Source organism: Phalangium opilio, unplaced genomic scaffold (genome assembly GCF_054372755.1).
Source record: "Phalangium opilio isolate 3A_F unplaced genomic scaffold, DU_Popi_V2 ptg000017l_1, whole genome shotgun sequence".
In the NCBI taxonomy this organism is placed as follows: Eukaryota; Metazoa; Arthropoda; class Arachnida; order Opiliones; family Phalangiidae; genus Phalangium; species Phalangium opilio.
The window spans coordinates 13,411,733-13,432,828 of record NW_028324151.1 but is presented as its reverse complement, the minus strand read 5'-3'; the positions used below and the strand labels follow the sequence as shown (position 1 = coordinate 13,432,828).

Below are 21,096 nucleotides of genomic sequence, written 5' to 3'. Positions count from 1 at the left end.
GCTCAGAAATTAAATGGTTGTCACGTATTGTGGAAAAGTTTTGACTTTTAAACGCTACATCTGAGACCCCACGTCACCTCTCCCGGGTGGGCTCGAACCACCAACCTATTGGTTAACAGCCGAACGCGACAACCATGGAGCCACGGGAGCTCAGACATTAAATGGTTGTCACGTATTGGGGAAAAGTTATGACTTTTCACGCTACATCTGAGACCCCACAACACCTCTTCCGGGTGGGCTCGAACCAACAACCTTTCGGTTAACAGCTGAACGCGCTAACCATTGCGCCAAGGAAGCCCAAAAGTTAAATGTTCGTCAGGTATTGTGGAAAAACTCTGATTTTTACGTTACATTTGATATCCCATAACACCCTCCCGGGTGGGCTCGAACCACCAACCTATTGGTTAACAGCCGAACGTGCTAACCATTGAGCCACGGAAGCTTAGAAATTTAATGGTTGTCACGTATTGTGGAAAAGTTTTGACTTTTTACGCTACATCTGAGATTCCACAACACCTCTCCCGGGTGGGCTCGAACCACCAACCTTTCGGTTAACAGCTGAACGCGCTAACCATTGCGCCACGGAAGCCCAAAAATTAAATGTTCGTCAGGTATTGTTGAAAAATGTTTCTTTATACGTTACATTTGAGACTACACAACACAGCTCCCGGGTGGGTTCGAACCACCAACCTTTCGGTTTACAACCGAACGCGCTAACCATTGCGCCACGGAAGCCCAAAAATTAAATGTTCGTCAGGTATTGTGGAAAAACTTTTCTTTTTACGTTACATTTGAGACTACACAACACCGCTCCCGGGTGCGCTCGAACCACCAACCTTTCGGTTAACAACCGAACGCGCTAACCATTGCGCCACGGAAGCCCAAAAATTAAATGTTCGTCAGGTATTGTGGAAAAACTCTGACTTTTTACGTTACATTTGAGATCCCTTAACACCGCTCCCGGGTGGGCTCGAACCACGAACCTATTGGTTAACAGCCGAACGCGCTAACCATTGAGCCAAGGAAGCTCAGAAATTAAATGGCTGTCAGGTATTGTGGAAAAGTTATGACTTTTCACGCTCCATCTGAGACCCCACGTCACCTCTCCCGGGTGGGCTCGAACCACCAACCTATTGGTTAACAGCCGAACGCGCTAACCATTGAGCCACGGAAGCTCAGAAATTAAATGGTTGTCACGTATTGTGGAAAAGTTTTGACTTTTTACGCTACATCTGAGACCCCACGTCACCTCTCCCGGGTGGGCTCGAACCACCAACCTATTGGTTAACAGCCGAACGCGACAACCATTGAGCCACGGGAGCTCAGAAATTAAATGGTTGTCACGTATTGGGGAAAAGTTATGACTTTTCACGCTACATCTGAGACCCCACAACACCTCTCCCGGGTGGGCTCGAACCACCAACCTTTCGGTTAACAGCTGAACGCGCTAACCATTGCGCCACGGAAGCCCAAAAGTTAAATGTTCGTCAGGTATTGTGGAAAAACTTTTCTTTTTACGTTACATTTGAGACTACACAACACCGCTCCCGGGTGCGCTCGAACCACCAACCTTTCGGTTAACAGCCGAACGCGCTAACCATTGCGCCATGGAAGCCCAAAAATTAAATGTTCGTCAGGTATTGTGGAAAAACTCTGACTTTTTACGTTACATTTGAGATCCCTTAACACCGCTCCCGGGTGGGCTCGAACCATCAACCTATTGGATAACAGCCGAACGCGCTAACCATTGAGCCACGGAAGCTCAGAAATTAAATGGCTGTCAGGTATTGTGGAAAAGTTATGACTTTTCACGCTACATCTGAGACCCCACGTCACCTCTCCCGGGTGGGCTCGAACGACCAACCTATTGGTTAACAGCCGAACGCGCTAACCATTGAGCCACGGAAGCTCAGAAATTAAATGGTTGTCACGTATTGTGGAAAAGTTTTGACTATTTACGCTACATCTGAGACCCCACGTCACCTCTCCCGGGTGGGCTCGAACCACCAACCTATTGGTTAACAGCCGAACGCGACAACCATTGAGCCACGGGAGCTCAGAAATTAAATGGTTGTCACGTATTGGGGAAAAGTTATGACTTTTCACGCTACATCTGAGACCCCACAACACCTCTCCCGGGTGGGCTCGAACCACCAACCTTTCGGTTAACAGCTGAACGCGATAACCATTGCGCCACGGAAGCCCAAAAATTAAATGTTCGTCAGGTATTGTGGAAAAACTCTGACTTTTTATGTTACATTAGAGATCCCATAACACCGCTCCCGGGTGAGCTCGAACCACCAACCTATTGGTTAACAGCCGAACGCGCAAACCATTGAGCCACGGAAGCCCAAAAATTAAATGTTCGTCAGGTATTGTGGAAAAACGTTTCTTTTTACGTTACATTTGAGACTACACAACACAGCTCCCGGGTGGGCTCGAACCACCAACCTTTCGGTTTACAACCGAACGCGCTAACCATTGCGCCACGGAAGCCCAAAAATTAAATGTTCGTCAGGTATTGTGGAAAAACTTTTCTTTTTACGTTACATTTGAGACTACACAACACCGCTCCCGGGTGCGCTCGAACCACCAACCTTTCGGTTAACAACCGAACGCGCTAACCATTGCGCCACGGAAGCCCAAAAATTAAATGTTCGTCAGGTATTGTGGAAAAACTCTGACTTTTTACGTTACATTTGAGATCTCATAACACCGCTCCCGGGTGGGCTCGAACCACCAACCTATTGGTTAACGGCCGAACGCGCTATCCATTGTGCCACGGAAGCTTAGAAATTTATTGGTTGTCACGTATTGTGGAAAAGTTTTGACTTTTTACGCTACATCTGAGACCCTACGTCACCTCTCCCGGGTGGGCTCGAACCACCAACCTATTGGTTAACAGCCGAACGCGCTAACCATTGAGCCACGGAAGCTCAGAAATTAAATGGTTGTCACGTATTGTGGAAAAGTTTTGACTTTTATACGCTACATCTGAGACCCCACGTCACCTCTCCCGGGTGGGCTCGAACCACCAACCTATTGGTTAACAGCCGAACGCGACAACCATGGAGCCACGGGAGCTCAGACATTAAATGGTTGTCACGTATTGGGGAAAAGTTATGACTTTTCACGCTACATCTGAGACCCCACAACACCTCTTCCGGGTGGGCTCGAACCAACAACCTTTCGGTTAACAGCTGAACGCGCTAACCATTGCGCCAAGGAAGCCCAAAAGTTAAATGTTCGTCAGGTATTGTGGAAAAACTCTGATTTTTACGTTACATTTGAGATCCCATAACACCCTCCCGGGTGGGCTCGAACCACCAACCTATTGGTTAACAGCCGAACGTGCTAACCATTGAGCCACGGAAGCTTAGAAATTTAATGGTTGTCACGTATTGTGGAAAAGTTTTGACTTTTTACGCTACATCTGAGATTCCACAACACCTCTCCCGGGTGGGCTCGAACCACCAACCTTTCGGTTAACAGCTGAACGCGCTAACCATTGCGCCACGGAAGCCCAAAAATTAAATGTTCGTCAGGTATTGTTGAAAAATGTTTCTTTTTACGTTACATTTGAGACTACACAACACAGCTCCCGGGTGGGCTCGAACCACCAACCTTTCGGTTTACAACCGAACGCGCTAACCATTGCGCCACGGAAGCCCAAAAATTAAATGTTCGTCAGGTATTGTGGAAAAACTTTTCTTTTTACGTTACATTTGAGACTACACAACACCGCTCCCGGGTGCGCTCGAACCACCAACCTTTCGGTTAACAACCGAACGCGCTAACCATTGCGCCACGGAAGCCCAAAAATTAAATGTTCGTCAGGTATTGTGGAAAAACTCTGACTTTTTACGTTACATTTGAGATCCCTTAACACCGCTCCCGGGTGGGCTCGAACCACGAACCTATTGGTTAACAGCCGAACGCGCTAACCATTGAGCCACGGAAGCTCAGAAATTAAATGGCTGTCAGGTATTGTGGAAAAGTTATGACTTTTCACGCTCCATCTGAGACCCCACGTCACCTCTCCCGGGTGGGCTCGAACCACCAACCTATTGGTTAACAGCCGAACGCGCTAACCATTGAGCCACGGAAGCTCAGAAATTAAATGGTTGTCACGTATTGTGGAAAAGTTTTGACTTTTTACGCTACATCTGAGACCCCACGTCACCTCTCCCGGGTGGGCTCGAACCACCAACCTATTGGTTAACAGCCGAACGCGACAACCATTGAGCCACGGGAGCTCAGAAATTAAATGGTTGTCACGTATTGGGGAAAAGTTATGACTTTTCACGCTACATCTGAGACCCCACAACACCTCTCCCGGGTGGGCTCGAACCACCAACCTTTCGGTTAACAGCTGAACGCGCTAACCATTGCGCCACGGAAGCCCAAAAGTTAAATGTTCGTCAGGTATTGTGGAAAAACTTTTCTTTTTACGTTACATTTGAGACTACACAACACCGCTCCCGGGTGCGCTCGAACCACCAACCTTTCGGTTAACAGCCGAACGCGCTAACCATTGCGCCATGGAAGCCCAAAAATTAAATGTTCGTCAGGTATTGTGGAAAAACTCTGACTTTTTACGTTACATTTGAGATCCCTTAACACCGCTCCCGGGTGGGCTCGAACCATCAACCTATTGGATAACAGCCGAACGCGCTAACCATTGAGCCACGGAAGCTCAGAAATTAAATGGCTGTCAGGTATTGTGGAAAAGTTATGACTTTTCACGCTACATCTGAGACCCCACGTCACCTCTCCCGGGTGGGCTCGAACGACCAACCTATTGGTTAAAAGCCGAACGCGCTAACCATTGAGCCACGGAAGCTCAGAAATTAAATGGTTGTCACGTATTGTGGAAAAGTTTTGACTTTTTACGCTACATCTGAGACCCCACGTCACCTCTCCCGGGTGGGCTCGAACCACCAACCTATTGGTTAACAGCCGAACGCGACAACCATTGAGCCACGGGAGCTCAGAAATTAAATGGTTGTCACGTATTGGGGAAAAGTTATGACTTTTCACGCTACATCTGAGACCCCACAACACCTCTCCCGGGTGGGCTCGAACCACCAACCTTTCGGTTAACAGCTGAACGCGATAACCATTGCGCCACGGAAGCCCAAAAATTAAATGTTCGTCAGGTATTGTGGAAAAACTCTGACTTTTTATGTTACATTAGAGATCCCATAACACCGCTCCCGGGTGAGCTCGAACCACCAACCTATTGGTTAACAGCCGAACGCGCAAACCATTGAGCCACAGAAGCCCAAAAATTAAATGTTCGTCAGGTATTGTGGAAAAACGTTTCTTTTTACGTTACATTTGAGACTACACAACACAGCTCCCGGGTGGGCTCGAACCTCCAACCTTTCGGTTTACAACCGAACGCGCTAACCATTGCGCCACGGAAGCCCAAAAATTAAATGTTCGTCAGGTATTGTGGAAAAACTTTTCTTTTTACGTTACATTTGAGACTACACAACACCGCTCCCGGGTGCGCTCGAACCACCAACCTTTCGGTTAACAACCGAACGCGCTAACCATTGCGCCACGGAAGCCCAAAAATTAAATGTTCGTCAGGTATTGTGGAAAAACTCTGACTTTTTACGTTACATTTGAGATCCCATAACACCGCTCCCGGGTGGGCTCGAACCACCAACCTATTGGTTAACGGCCGAACGCGCTATCCATTGTGCCACGGAAGCTTAGAAATTTATTGGTTGTCACGTATTGTGGAAAAGTTTTGACTTTTTACGCTACATCTGAGACCCTACGTCACCTCTCCCGGGTGGGCTCGAACCACCAACCTATTGGTTAACAGCCGAACGCGCTAACCATTGAGCCACGGAAGCTCAGAAATTAAATGGTTGTCACGTATTGTGGAAAAGTTTTGACTTTTAAACGCTACATCTGAGACCCCACGTCACCTCTCCCGGGTGGGCTCGAACCACCAACCTATTGGTTAACAGCCGAACGCGACAACCATGGAGCCACGGGAGCTCAGACATTAAATGGTTGTCACGTATTGGGGAAAAGTTATGACTTTTCACGCTACATCTGAGACCCCACAACACCTCTTCCGGGTGGGCTCGAACCAACAACCTTTCGGTTAACAGCTGAACGCGCTAACCATTGCGCCAAGGAAGCCCAAAAGTTAAATGTTCGTCAGGTATTGTGGAAAAACTCTGATTTTTACGTTACATTTGAGATCCCATAACACCCTCCCGGGTGGGCTCGAACCACCAACCTATTGGTTAACAGCCGAACGTGCTAACCATTGAGCCACGGAAGCTTAGAAATTTAATGGTTGTCACGTATTGTGGAAAAGTTTTGACTTTTTACGCTACATCTGAGATTCCACAACACCTCTCCCGGGTGGGCTCGAACCACCAACCTTTCGGTTAACAGCTGAACGCGCTAACCATTGCGCCACGGAAGCCCAAAAATTAAATGTTCGTCAGGTATTGTTGAAAAATGTTTCTTTTTACGTTACATTTGAGACTACACAACACAGCTCCCGGGTGGGCTCGAACCACCAACCTTTCGGTTTACAACCGAACGCGCTAACCATTGCGCCACGGAAGCCCAAAAATTAAATGTTCGTCAGGTATTGTGGAAAAACTTTTCTTTTTACGTTACATTTGAGACTACACAACACCGCTCCCGGGTGCGCTCGAACCACCAACCTTTCGGTTAACAACCGAACGCGCTAACCATTGCGCCACGGAAGCCCAAAAATTAAATGTTCGTCAGGTATTGTGGAAAAACTCTGACTTTTTACGTTACATTTGAGATCCCTTAACACCGCTCCTGGGTGGGCTCGAACCACGAACCTATTGGTTAACAGCCGAACGCGCTAACCATTGAGCCACGGAAGCTCAGAAATTAAATGGCTGTCAGGTATTGTGGAAAAGTTATGACTTTTCACGCTCCATCTGAGACCCCACGTCACCTCTCCCGGGTGGGCTCGAACCACCAACCTATTGGTTAACAGCCGAACGCGCTAACCATTGAGCCACGGAAGCTCAGAAATTAAATGGTTGTCACGTATTGTGGAAAAGTTTTGACTTTTTACGCTACATCTGAGACCCCACGTCACCTCTCCCGGGTGGGCTCGAACCACCAACCTATTGGTTAACAGCCGAACGCGACAACCATTGAGCCACGGGAGCTCAGAAATTAAATGGTTGTCACGTATTGGGGAAAAGTTATGACTTTTCACGCTACATCTGAGACCCCACAACACCTCTCCCGACTGGGCTCGAACCACCAACCTTTCGGTTAACAGCTGAACGCGCTAACCATTGCGCCACGGAAGCCCAAAAGTTAAATGTTCGTCAGGTATTGTGGAAAAACTTTTCTTTTTACGTTACATTTGAGACTACACAACACCGCTCCCGGGTGCGCTCGAACCACCAACCTTTCGGTTAACAGCCGAACGCGCTAACCATTGCGCCATGGAAGCCCAAAAATTAAATGTTCGTCAGGTATTGTGGAAAAACTCTGACTTTTTACGTTACATTTGAGATCCCTTAACACCGCTCCCGGGTGGGCTCGAACCATCAACCTATTGGATAACAGCCGAACGCGCTAACCATTGAGCCACGGAAGCTCAGAAATTAAATGGCTGTCAGGTATTGTGGAAAAGTTATGACTTTTCACGCTACATCTGAGACCCCACGTCACCTCTCCCGGGTGGGCTCGAACGACCAACCTATTGGTTAACAGCCGAACGCGCTAACCATTGAGCCACGGAAGCTCAGAAATTAAATGGTTGTCACGTATTGTGGAAAAGTTTTGACTATTTACGCTACATCTGAGACCCCACGTCACCTCTCCCGGGTGGGCTCGAACCACCAACCTATTGGTTAACAGCCGAACGCGACAACCATTGAGCCACGGGAGCTCAGAAATTAAATGGTTGTCACGTATTGGGGAAAAGTTATGACTTTTCACGCTACATCTGAGACCCCACAACACCTCTCCCGGGTGGGCTCGAACCACCAACCTTTCGGTTAACAGCTGAACGCGATAACCATTGCGCCACGGAAGCCCAAAAATTAAATGTTCGTCAGGTATTGTGGAAAAACTCTGACTTTTTATGTTACATTAGAGATCCCATAACACCGCTCCCGGGTGAGCTCGAACCACCAACCTATTGGTTAACAGCCGAACGCGCAAACCATTGCGCCACGGAAGCCCAAAAATTAAATGTTCGTCAGGTATTGTGGAAAAACTCTGACTTTTTACGTTACATTTGAGATCCCATAACACCGCTCCCGGGTGGGCTCGAACCACCAACCTATTGGTTAACGGCCGAACGCGCTATCCATTGTGCCACGGAAGCTTAGAAATTTATTGGTTGTCACGTATTGTGGAAAAGTTTTGACTTTTTACGCTACATCTGAGACCCTACGTCACCTCTCCGGGGTGGGATCGAACCACCAACCTATTGGTTAACAGCCGAACGCGCTAACCATTGAGCCACGGAAGCTCAGAAATTAAATGGTTGTCACGTATTGTGGAAAAGTTTTGACTTTTAAACGCTACATCTGAGACCCCACGTCACCTCTCCCGGGTGGGCTCGAACCACCAACCTATTGGTTAACAGCCGAACGCGACAACCATGGAGCCACGGGAGCTCAGACATTAAATGGTTGTCACGTATTGGGGAAAAGTTATGACTTTTCACGCTACATCTGAGACCCCACAACACCTCTTCCGGGTGGGCTCGAACCAACAACCTTTCGGTTAACAGCTGAACGCGCTAACCATTGCGCCAAGGAAGCCCAAAAGTTAAATGTTCGTCAGGTATTGTGGAAAAACTCTGATTTTTACGTTACATTTGAGATCCCATAACACCCTCCCGGGTGGGCTCGAACCACCAACCTATTGGTTAACAGCCGAACGTGCTAACCATTGAGCCACGGAAGCTTAGAAATTTAATGGTTGTCACGTATTGTGGAAAAGTTTTGACTTTTTACGCTACATCTGAGATTCCACAACACCTCTCCCGGGTGGGCTCGAACCACCAACCTTTCGGTTAACAGCTGAACGCGCTAACCATTGCGCCACGGAAGCCCAAAAATTAAATGTTCGTCAGGTATTGTTGAAAAATGTTTCTTTTTACGTTACATTTGAGACTACACAACACAGCTCCCGGGTGGGCTCGAACCACCAACCTTTCGGTTTACAACCGAACGCGCTAACCATTGCGCCACGGAAGCCCAAAAATTAAATGTTCGTCAGGTATTGTGGAAAAACTTTTCTTTTTACGTTACATTTGAGACTACACAACACCGCTCCCGGGTGCGCTCGAACCACCAACCTTTCGGTTAACAACCGAACGCGCTAACCATTGCGCCACGGAAGCCCAAAAATTAAATGTTCGTCAGGTATTGTGGAAAAACTCTGACTTTTTACGTTACATTTGAGATCCCTTAACACCGCTCCCGGGTGGGCTCGAACCACGAACCTATTGGTTAACAGCCGAACGCGCTAACCATTGAGCCACGGAAGCTCAGAAATTAAATGGCTGTCAGGTATTGTGGAAAAGTTATGACTTTTCACGCTCCATCTGAGACCCCACGTCACCTCTCCCGGGTGGGCTCGAACCACCAACCTATTGGTTAACAGCCGAACGCGCTAACCATTGAGCCACGGAAGCTCAGAAATTAAATGGTTGTCACGTATTGTGGAAAAGTTTTGACTTTTTACGCTACATCTGAGACCCCACGTCACCTCTCCCGGGTGGGCTCGAACCACCAACCTATTGGTTAACAGCCGAACGCGACAACCATTGAGCCACGGGAGCTCAGAAATTAAATGGTTGTCACGTATTGGGGAAAAGTTATGACTTTTCACGCTACATCTGAGACCCCACAACACCTCTCCCGGGTGGGCTCGAACCACCAACCTTTCGGTTAACAGCTGAACGCGCTAACCATTGCGCCACGGAAGCCCAAAAGTTAAATGTTCGTCAGGTATTGTGGAAAAACTTTTCTTTTTACGTTACATTTGAGACTACACAACACCGCTCCCGGGTGCGCTCGAACCACCAACCTTTCGGTTAACAGCCGAACGCGCTAACCATTGCGCCATGGAAGCCCAAAAATTAAATGTTCGTCAGGTATTGTGGAAAAACTCTGACTTTTTACGTTACATTTGAGATCCCTTAACACCGCTCCCGGGTGGGCTCGAACCATCAACCTATTGGATAACAGCCGAACGCGCTAACCATTGAGCCACGGAAGCTCAGAAATTAAATGGCTGTCAGGTATTGTGGAAAAGTTATGACTTTTCACGCTACATCTGAGACCCCACGTCACCTCTCCCGGGTGGGCTCGAACGACCAACCTATTGGTTAACAGCCGAACGCGCTAACCATTGAGCCACGGAAGCTCAGAAATTAAATGGTTGTCACGTATTGTGGAAAAGTTTTGACTATTTACGCTACATCTGAGACCCCACGTCACCTCTCCCGGGTGGGCTCGAACCACCAACCTATTGGTTAACAGCCGAACGCGACAACCATTGAGCCACGGGAGCTCAGAAATTAAATGGTTGTCACGTATTGGGGAAAAGTTATGACTTTTCACGCTACATCTGAGACCCCACAACACCTCTCCCGGGTGGGCTCGAACCACCAACCTTTCGGTTAACAGCTGAACGCGATAACCATTGCGCCACGGAAGCCCAAAAATTAAATGTTCGTCAGGTATTGTGGAAAAACTCTGACTTTTTATGTTACATTAGAGATCCCATAACACCGCTCCCGGGTGAGCTCGAACCACCAACCTATTGGTTAACAGCCGAACGCGCAAACCATTGAGCCACGGAAGCCCAAAAATTAAATGTTCGTCAGGTATTGTGGAAAAACGTTTCTTTTTACGTTACATTTGAGACTACACAACACAGCTCCCGGGTGGGCTCGAACCACCAACCTTTCGGTTTACAACCGAACGCGCTAACCATTGCGCCACGGAAGCCCAAAAATTAAATGTTCGTCAGGTATTGTGGAAAAACTTTTCTTTTTACGTTACATTTGAGACTACACAACACCGCTCCCGGGTGCGCTCGAACCACCAACCTTTCGGTTAACAACCGAACGCGCTAACCATTGCGCCACGGAAGCCCAAAAATTAAATGTTCGTCAGGTATTGTGGAAAAACTCTGACTTTTTACGTTACATTTGAGATACCTTAACACCGCTCCCGGGTGGGCTCGAACCACCAACCTTTCGGTTAACAGCTGAACGCGCTAACCATTGCGCCACGGAAGCCCAAAAGTTAAATGTTCGTCAGGTATTGTGGAAAAACTTTTCTTTTTACGTTACATTTGAGACTACACAACACCGCTCCCGGGTGCGCTCGAACCACCAACCTTTCGGTTAACAGCCGAACGCGCTAACCATTGCGCCATGGAAGCCCAAAAATTAAATGTTCGTCAGGTATTGTGGAAAAAGTCTGACTATGGCGTCCTCCAGGAAGGCATAGACGCCATTGGCCCTTATCTGTGCAGGATATTTAGAGCCTGCATTGCTCTGGCGCATATTCCAGATTTCTGGAAGCGCTCGAAGGTTATCTTTATTTCCAAACCTGGGAAGACGAGCTATCTTGAGGCTAAGGCATTCAGACCTATCTGTCTTACCTCTTTCTTCCTAAAGACTTTAGAGAAATTGGTGGACAGGTATCTACGGGATGGTGTTCTATCCCACACACCCCTGTCCACTTTTCAGTTTGCCTATCAGAAAGGCAAGTCCACAGAGACGGCGCTTCATGGCATTTTGAACTGCCTTGACAGGGCCATCGAGTTCAAGGAGATGTCTTTGGCCATCTTCCTTGATATTGAGGGTGCCTTTGATAGGGTCTCTAGTGAAGTCATCCTTCGCGCTGCGGAGCGGTTTGGTATTGACGACACTTTGTGTCGTTGGATAAAATCCATAATCACGTATTGCAGGGTGACGGCGTCTCTTCTCGGGGAAACCTTGGAGACCTCCACCGACCGTGGCTGTCCTCAGGGAGGGGTTCTTTCCCCTCTTCTTTGGTGCCTGGTGGTGGATGAGCTGCTGGGTCGACTCGGGGAGAGGGAATGTCACTGTTTTGGCTATGCGGATGACATCGCAGTGATTGTTACAGGGAGGTTCCCTACAACTATCGCTGCACTGATGAAATCTGTCTTGCATGATGTTGAGGATTGGTGTAGGGGTGTTAACCTAACCGTCAATCCCAACAAGACTGTCCTTGTACCGTTTACTCGGAAAAGGACTAATGACCTATTCAACGATATTTCCTTCTTTGGACAGGTTTTAAAGAAGTCCTCCGAGGTCAAATACCTTGGCGTGACTTTCGATGCCAAGCTTACTTGGAAGTCCCACCTTGATCTGAGTATCAAGAAGGCCGAAATTTTATTTTGGCGTTTAAGAAGTTCAGTCAGCAAGTCCTGGGGCTTAAGCCCTAGGGCTGTAAACTGGATTTATACCAGGATCATCAGGCCAGTGGTTTCCTATGGAGCTCTTGTCTGGTGGCCCAGGGTTCGCCTTAAAACAGCCCAAGATGAACTACGCAAGCTTCAAAGGCTGGCGTGCATCGGTATCACGGGGTCCATGAGAACAGCCCCCACAGCTTCTCTGGAAATCCTTCTCAATATGCTTCCTCTTCACCGCTTTATTGAGGAGGAAGCTATTATGGGAAGCCTGACGAACATTTAATTTTTGGGCTTCCGTGGCGCAATGGTTAGCGCGTTCAGCTGTTAACCGAAAGGTTGGTGGTTCGAGCCCACCCGGGAGAGGTGTTGTGGGGTCTCAGATGTAGCGTGAAAAGTCATAACTTTTCCACAATACCTGACAACCATTTAATTTCTGAGCTTCCGTGGCTCAATGGTTAGCGCGTTCGGCTGTTAACCAACAGGTTGGTTGTTCAAGCCCACCCGGGAGCGGTGTTAAGGGATCTCAAATGTAACGTTAAAAGTCAGAGTTTTTCCACAATACCTGACGAACATTTAATTTTTGGGCTTCCGTGACGCAATGGTTAGCGCGTTCAGCTGTTAACCGAAAGGTTGGTGGTTCGAGCCCACCCGGGAGAGGTGTTGTGGGGTCTCAGATGTAGCGTAAAAAGTCAAAACTTTTCCACAATACGTGACAACCATTAAATTTCTAAGCTTCCGTGGCTAAATGTTTAGCGCGTTCGGCTGTTAACCAATAGGTTGGTGGTTCGAGACCACCCGGGAGCGGTGTTAAGGGATCTCAAATGTAACGTAAAAAGTCAGAGTTTTTTTCACAATACCTGACGAACATTTTATTTTTGGGCTTCCTTGGCGCAATGGTTAGCGCGTTCGGCTGTTAACCGGAAGGTTGGTGGTTCGAGCCCACCCGGGAGAGGTGTTGTGGGGTCTCAGATGTAGCGTGAAAAGTCATAACTTTTTCACAATACCTGACAACCATTTAATTTCTAAGCTTCCGTGGCTCAATGGTTAGCGCGTTCGGCTGTTAACCAATAGGTTGGTGGTTCGAGCCCACCCGGGAGCGGTGTTATGGGGTCTCCAATGTAACGTGAAAAGTCAGAGGTTTTCCACAATACCTGACGAACATTTAATTTTTGGGCTTCCGTGGCGCAATGATTAGCGCGTTCAGCTGTTAACCGAAAGGTTGGTGGTACGAGCCCACCCGGGAGAGGTGTTGTGGGGTCTCAGATAAAGCTTGAAAAGTCATAACTTTTCCACAATACGTGACAACCATTTAATTTCTGAGCATACGTGGCTCAATGGTTAGCGCTTTCGGCTGTTAACCAATAGGTTCGTGGTTCGAGCCCACAAGGGAGCGGTGTTAAGGGATCTTAAATGTAACGTAAAAAGTCAGAGTTTTTCCACAATACCTGACGAACATTTAGTTTTTGGGCTTCCGTGGCGCAATGGTTAGCGCGTTCGGTTTTTAACCGAAAGGTTGGTGGTTCGAGCGCACCCGGGAGCGGTGTTGTGTAGTCTCAAATGTAACGTAAAAAGAAAAGTTTTTCCACAATACCTGACGAACATTTAATTTTTGGGCTTCCGTGGCGCAATGGTTAGCGCGTTCAGCTGTTAACCGAAAGGTTGGTGGTTCGAGCCCACCCGGGAGAGGTGTTGTGGGGTCTCAGATGTAGCGTGAAAAGTCATAACTTTTCCACAATACCTGACAACCATTTAATTTCTGAGCTTCCGTGGCTCAATGGTTAGCGCGTTCGGCTGTTAACCAACAGGTTGGTTGTTCAAGCCCACCCGGGAGCGGTGTTAAGGGATCTCAAATGTAACGTTAAAAGTCAGAGTTTTTCCACAATACCTGACGAACATTTAATTTTTGGGCTTCCGTGACGCAATGGTTAGCGCGTTCAGCTGTTAACCGAAAGGTTGGTGGTTCGAGCCCACCCGGGAGAGGTGTTGTGGGGTCTCAGATGTAGCGTAAAAAGTCAAAACTTTTCCACAATACGTGACAACCATTAAATTTCTAAGCTTCCGTGGCTCAATGGTTAGCGCGTTCGGCTGTTAACCAATAGGTTGGTGGTTCGAGCCCACCCGGGAGCGGTGTTATGGGGTCTCCAATGTAACGTGAAAAGTCAGAGGTTTTCCACAATACCTGACGAACATTTAATTTTTGGGCTTCCGTGGCGCAATGGTTAGCGCGTTCGGCTGTTAACCGAAAGGTTGGTGGTTCGAGCCCACCCGGGAGAGGTGTTGTGGGGTCTCAGATGTAGCGTGAAAAGTCATAACTTTTTCACAATACCTGACAACCATTTAATTTCTAAGCTTCCGTGGCTCAATGGTTAGCGCGTTCGGCTGTTAACCAATAGGTTGGTGGTTCGAGCCCACCCGGGAGCGGTGTTATGGGGTCTCCAATGTAACGTGAAAAGTCAGAGGTTTTCCACAATACCTGACGAACATTTAATTTTTGGGCTTCCGTGGCGCAATGATTAGCGCGTTCAGCTGTTAACCGAAAGGTTGGTGGTACGAGCCCACCCGGGAGAGGTGTTGTGGGGTCTCAGATAAAGCTTGAAAAGTCATAACTTTTCCACAATACGTGACAACCATTTAATTTCTGAGCATACGTGGCTCAATGGTTAGCGCTTTCGGCTGTTAACCAAAAGGTTCGTGGTTCGAGCCCACAAGGGAGCGGTGTTAAGGGATCTTAAATGTAACGTAAAAAGTCAGAGTTTTTCCACAATACCTGACGAACATTTAGTTTTTGGGCTTCCGTGGCGCAATGGTTAGCGCGTTCGGTTGTTAACCGAAAGGTTGGTGGTTCGAGCGCACCCGGGAGCGGTGTTGTGTAGTCTCAAATGTAACGTAAAAAGAAAAGTTTTTCCACAATACCTGACGAACATTTAATTTTTGGGCTTCCGTGGCGCAATGGTTAGCGCGTTCAGCTGTCAACCGAAAGGTTGGTGGTTCGAGCCCACCCGGGAGAGGTGTTGTGGGGTCTCAGATGTAGCGTGAAAAGTCATAACTTTTCCACAATACCTGACAACCATTTAATTTCTGAGCTTCCGTGGCTCAATGGTTAGCGCGTTCGGCTGTTAACCAACAGGTTGGTTGTTCAAGCCCACCCGGGAGCGGTGTTAAGGGATCTCAAATGTAACGTTAAAAGTCAGAGTTTTTCCACAATACCTGACGAACATTTAATTTTTGGGCTTCCGTGACGCAATGGTTAGCGCGTTCAGCTGTTAACCGAAAGGTTGGTGGTTCGAGCCCACCCGGGAGAGGTGTTGTGGGGTCTCAGATGTAGCGTAAAAAGTCAAAACTTTTCCACAATACGTGACAACCATTAAATTTCTAAGCTTCCGTGGCTAAATGTTTAGCGCGTTCGGCTGTTAACCAATAGGTTGGTGGTTCGAGACCACCCGGGAGCGGTGTTAAGGGATCTCAAATGTAACGTAAAAAGTCAGAGTTTTTTTCACAATACCTGACGAACATTTTATTTTTGGGCTTCCTTGGCGCAATGGTTAGCGCGTTCAGCTGTTAACCGAAAGGTTGGTGGTTCGAGCCCACCCGGGAGAGGTGTTGTGGGGTCTCAGATGTAGCGTGAAAAGTCATAACTTTTCCACAATACCTGACAACCATTTAATTTCTGAGCTTCCGTGGCTCAATGGTTAGCGCGTTCGGCTGTTAACCAACAGGTTGGTTGTTCAAGCCCACCCGGGAGCGGTGTTAAGGGATCTCAAATGTAACGTTAAAAGTCAGAGTTTTTCCACAATACCTGACGAACATTTAATTTTTGGGCTTCCGTGACGCAATGGTTAGCGCGTTCAGCTGTTAACCGAAAGGTTGGTGGTTCGAGCCCACCCAGGAGAGGTGTTGTGGGGTCTCCGATGTAGCGTAAAAAGTCAAAACTTTTCCACAATACGTGACAACCATTAAATTTCTAAGCTTCCGTGGCTAAATGTTTAGCGCGTTCGGCTGTTAACCAATAGGTTGGTGGTTCGAGACCACCCGGGAGCGGTGTTAAGGGATCTCAAATGTAACGTAAAAAGTCAGAGTTTTTTTCACAATACCTGACGAACATTTTATTTTTGGGCTTCCTTGGCGCAATGGTTAGCGCGTTCGGCTGTTAACCGAAAGGTTGGTGGTTCGAGCCCACCCGGGAAGGTGTTGTGGGGTCTCAGATGTAGCGTGAAAAGTCATAACTTTTTCACAATACCTGACAACCATTTAATTTCTAAGCTTCCGTGGCTCAATGGTTAGCGCGTTCGGCTGTTAACCAATAGGTTGGTGGTTCGAGCCCACCCGGGAGCGGTGTTATGGGGTCTCCAATGTAACGTGAAAAGTCAGAGGTTTTCCACAATACCTGACGAACATTTAATTTTTGGGCTTCCGTGGCGCAATGGTTAGCGCGTTCAGCTGTTAACCGAAAGGTTGGTGGTACGAGCCCACCCGGGAGAGGTGTTGTGGGGTCTCAGATAAAGCTTGAAAAGTCATAACTTTTCCAAAATACGTGACAACCATTTAATTTCTGAGCATACGTGGCTCAATGGTTAGCGCTTTCGGCTGTTAACCAATAGGTTCGTGGTTCGAGCCCACAAGGGAGCGGTGTTAAGGGATCTTAAATGTAACGTAAAAAGTCAGAGTTTTTCCACAATACCTGACGAACATTTAGTTTTTGGGCTTCCGTGGCGCAATGGTTAGCGCGTTCGGTTGTTAACCGAAAGGTTGGTGGTTCGAGCGCACCCGGGAGCGGTGTTGTGTAGTCTCAAATGTAACGTAAAAAGAAAAGTTTTTCCACAATACCTGACGAACATTTAATTTTTGGGCTTCCGTGGCGCAATGGTTAGCGCGTTCAGCTGTTAACCGAAAGGTTGGTGGTTCGAGCCCACCCGGGAGAGGTGTTGTGGGGTCTCAGATGTAGCGTGAAAAGTCATAACTTTTCCACAATACCTGACAACCATTTAATTTCTGAGCTTCCGTGGCTCAATGGTTAGCGCGTTCGGCTGTTAACCAACAGGTTGGTTGTTCAAGCCCACCCGGGAGCGGTGTTAAGGGATCTCAAATGTAACGTAAAAAGTCAGAGTTTTTCCACAATACCTGACGAACATTTAATTTTTGGGCTTCCGTGACGCAATGGTTAGCGCGTTCAGCTGTTAACCGAAAGGTTGGTGGTTCGAGCCCACCCGGGAGAGGTGTTGTGGGGTCTCAGATGTAGCGTAAAAAGTCAAAACTTTTCCACAATACGTGACAACCATTAAATTTCTAAGCTTCCGTGGCTAAATGTTTAGCGCGTTCGGCTGTTAACCAATAGGTTGGTGGTTCGAGCCCATCCGGGAGCGGTGTTAAGGGATCTCAAATGTAACGTAAAAAGTCAGAGTTTTTTTCACAATACCTGACGAACATTTTATTTTTGGGCTTCCTTGGCGCAATGGTTAGCGCGTTCGGCTGTTAACCGAAAGGTTGGTGGTTCGAGCCCACCCGGGAAGGTGTTGTGGGGTCTCAGATGTAGCGTGAAAAGTCATAACTTTTTCACAATACCTGACAACCATTTAATTTCTAAGCTTCCGTGGCTCAATGGTTAGCGCGTTCGGCTGTTAACCAATAGGTTGGTGGTTCGAGCCCACCCGGGAGCGGTGTTATGGGGTCTCCAATGTAACGTGAAAAGTCAGAGGTTTTCCACAATACCTGACGAACATTTAATTTTTGGGCTTCCGTGGCGCAATGGTTAGCGCGTTCAGCTGTTAACCGAAAGGTTGGTGGTACGAGCCCACCCGGGAGAGGTGTTGTGGGGTCTCAGATAAAGCTTGAAAAGTCATAACTTTTCCACAATACGTGACAACCATTTAATTTCTGAGCATACGTGGCTCAATGGTTAGCGCTTTCGGCTGTTAACCAATAGGTTCGTGGTTCGAGCCCACAAGGGAGCGGTGTTAAGGGATCTTAAATGTAACGTAAAAAGTCAGAGTTTTTCCACAATACCTGACGAACATTTAGTTTTTGGGCTTCCGTGGCGCAATGGTAAGCGCGTTCGGTTGTTAACCGAAAGGTTGGTGGTTCGAGCGCACCCGGGAGCGGTGTTGTGTAGTCTCAAATGTAACGTAAAAAGAAAAGTTTTTCCACAATACCTGACGAACATTTAATTTTTGGGCTTCCGTGGCGCAATGGTTAGCGCGTTCAGCTGTTAACCGAAAGGTTGGTGGTTCGAGCCCACCCGGGAGAGGTGTTGTGGGGTCTCAGATGTAGCGTGAAAAGTCATAACTTTTCCACAATACCTGACAACCATTTAATTTCTGAGCTTCCGTGGCTCAATGGTTAGCGCGTTCGGCTGTTAACCAACAGGTTGGTTGTTCAAGCCCACCCGGGAGCGGTGTTAAGGGATCTCAAATGTAACGTAAAAAGTCAGAGTTTTTCCACAATACCTGACGAACATTTAATTTTTGGGCTTCCGTGACGCAATGGTTAGCGCGTTCAGCTGTTAACCGAAAGGTTGGTGGTTCGAGCCCACCTGGGAGAGGTGTTGTGGGGTCTCAGATGTAGCGTAAAAAGTCAAAACTTTTCCACAATACGTGACAACCATTAAATTTCTAAGCTTCCGTGGCTAAATGTTTAGCGCGTTCGGCTGTTAACCAATAGGTTGGTGGTTCGAGCCCACCCGGGAGCGGTGTTAAGGGATCTCAAATGTAACGTAAAAAGTCAGAGTTTTTTTCACAATACCTGACGAACATTTTATTTTTGGGCTTCCTTGGCGCAATGGTTAGCGCGTTCGGCTGTTAACCGAAAGGTTGGTGGTTCGAGCCCACCCGGGAGAGGTGTTGTGGGGTCTCAGATGTAGCGTGAAAAGTCATAACTTTTTCACAATACCTGACAACCATTTAATTTCTAAGCTTCCGTGGCGCAATGGTTAGCGCGTTCGGCTGTTAACCGAAAGGTTGGTGGTTCGAGCCCACCCGGGAGAGGTGTTGTGGGGTCTCAGATAAAGCTTAAAAAGTCATAACTTTTCCACAATACGTGACAACCATTTAATTTCTGAGCATCCGTGGCTCAATGGTTAGCGCTTTCGGCTGTTAACCAATAGGTTCGTGGTTCGAGCCCACCCGGGAGCGGTGTTAAGGGATCTTAAATGTAACGTAAAAAGTCAGAGTTTTTCCACAATACCTGACGAACATTTATTTTTTGGGCTTCCGTGGCGCAATGGTTAGCGCGTTCGGTTGTTAACCGAAAGGTTGGTGGTTCGAGCGCACCCGGGAGCGGTGTTGTGTAGTCTCTAATGTAACGTAAAAAGAAAATTTTTTCCACAATACCTGACGAACATTTAATTTTTGGGCTTCCGTGGCGCAATGGTTAGCGCGTTCAGCTGTTAACCGAAAGGTTGGTGGTTCGAGCCCACCCGGGAGAGGTGTTGTGGGGTCTCAGATGTAGCGTGAAAAGTCATAACTTTTCCACAATACCTGACAACCATTTAATTTCTGAGCTTCCGTGGCTCAATGGTTAGCGCGTTCGGCTGTTAACCAACAGGTTGGTTGTTCAAGCCCACCCGGGAGCGGTGTTAAGGGATCTCAAATGTAACGTAAAAAGTCAGAGTTTTTCCACAATACCTGACGAACATTTAATTTTTGGGCTTCCGTGACGCAATGGTTAGCGCGTTCAGCTGTTAACCGAAAGGTTGGTGGTTCGAGCCCACCTGGGAGAGGTGTTGTGGGGTCTCAGATGTAGCGTAAAAAGTCAAAACTTTTCCACAATACGTGACAACCATTAAATTTCTAAGCTTCCGTGGCTAAATGTTTAGCGCGTTCGGCTGTTAACCAATAGGTTGGTGGTTCGAGCCCACCCGGGAGCGGTGTTAAGGGATCTCAAATGTAACGTAAAAAGTCAGAGTTTTTTTCACAATACCTGACGAACATTTTATTTTTGGGCTTCCTTGGCGCAATGGTTAGCGCGTTCGGCTGTTAACCGAAAGGTTGGTGGTTCGAGCCCACCCGGGAGAGGTGTTGTGGGGTCTCAGATGTAGCGTGAAAAGTCATAACTTTTTCACAATACCTGACAACCATTTAATTTCTAAGCTTCCGTGGCGCAATGGTTAGCGCGTTCGGCTGTTAACCGAAAGGTTGGTGGTTCGAGCCCACCCGGGAGAGGTGTTGTGGGGTCTCAGATAAAGCTTAAAAAGTCATAACTTTTCCACAATACGTGACAACCATTTAATTTCTGAGCATCCGTGGCTCAATGGTTAGCGCTTTCGGCTGTTAACCAATAGGTTCGTGGTTCGAGCCCACCCGGGAGCGGTGTTAAGGGATCTTAAATGTAACGTAAAAAGTCAGAGTTTTTCCACAATACCTGACGAACATTTATTTTTTGGGCTTCCGTGGCGCAATGGTTAGCGCGTTCGGTTGTTAACCGAAAGGTTGGTGGTTCGAGCGCACCCGGGAGCGGTGTTGTGTAGTCTCTAATGTAACGTAAAAAGAAAATTTTTTCCACAATACCTGACGAACATTTAATTTTTGGGCTTCCGTGGCGCAATGGTTAGCGCGTTCAGCTGTTAACCGAAAGGTTGGTGGTTCGAGCCCACCCGGGAGAGGTGTTGTGGGGTCTCAGATGTAGCGTGAAAAGTCATAACTTTTCCACAATACCTGACAA

At 47.7% G+C, this 21,096-nt stretch overlaps 8 non-coding genes across 8 annotated transcripts; 1 reads left to right on the top strand and 7 right to left on the bottom strand.

Moving 5' to 3' along the window:
• Window positions 1–662: 662 nt before the first annotated feature.
• TRNAY-GUA (transfer RNA tyrosine (anticodon GUA)) lies at window positions 663–735 on the bottom strand. The gene has a single exon. It is a non-coding gene; the product is annotated as a tRNA-Tyr (tRNA).
• Window positions 736–2,423: 1,688 nt separating this feature from the next.
• On the bottom strand, window positions 2,424–2,496 carry TRNAY-GUA (transfer RNA tyrosine (anticodon GUA)). The gene has a single exon. It is a non-coding gene; the product is annotated as a tRNA-Tyr (tRNA).
• A 1,100-nt stretch (window positions 2,497–3,596) lies between these two features.
• On the bottom strand, window positions 3,597–3,669 carry TRNAY-GUA (transfer RNA tyrosine (anticodon GUA)). Its single transcript has one exon. It is a non-coding gene; the product is annotated as a tRNA-Tyr (tRNA).
• A 1,688-nt stretch (window positions 3,670–5,357) lies between these two features.
• TRNAY-GUA (transfer RNA tyrosine (anticodon GUA)) lies at window positions 5,358–5,430 on the bottom strand. Its single transcript has one exon. It is a non-coding gene; the product is annotated as a tRNA-Tyr (tRNA).
• Window positions 5,431–6,530: 1,100 nt separating this feature from the next.
• Window positions 6,531–6,603, bottom strand: TRNAY-GUA (transfer RNA tyrosine (anticodon GUA)). The gene has a single exon. It is a non-coding gene; the product is annotated as a tRNA-Tyr (tRNA).
• A 2,569-nt stretch (window positions 6,604–9,172) lies between these two features.
• TRNAY-GUA (transfer RNA tyrosine (anticodon GUA)) lies at window positions 9,173–9,245 on the bottom strand. The gene has a single exon. It is a non-coding gene; the product is annotated as a tRNA-Tyr (tRNA).
• A 1,688-nt stretch (window positions 9,246–10,933) lies between these two features.
• TRNAY-GUA (transfer RNA tyrosine (anticodon GUA)) lies at window positions 10,934–11,006 on the bottom strand. The gene has a single exon. It is a non-coding gene; the product is annotated as a tRNA-Tyr (tRNA).
• Window positions 11,007–15,379: 4,373 nt separating this feature from the next.
• On the top strand, window positions 15,380–15,452 carry TRNAD-GUC (transfer RNA aspartic acid (anticodon GUC)). The gene has a single exon. It is a non-coding gene; the product is annotated as a tRNA-Asp (tRNA).
• The last annotated feature ends 5,644 nt before the right edge of the window (window positions 15,453–21,096 follow it).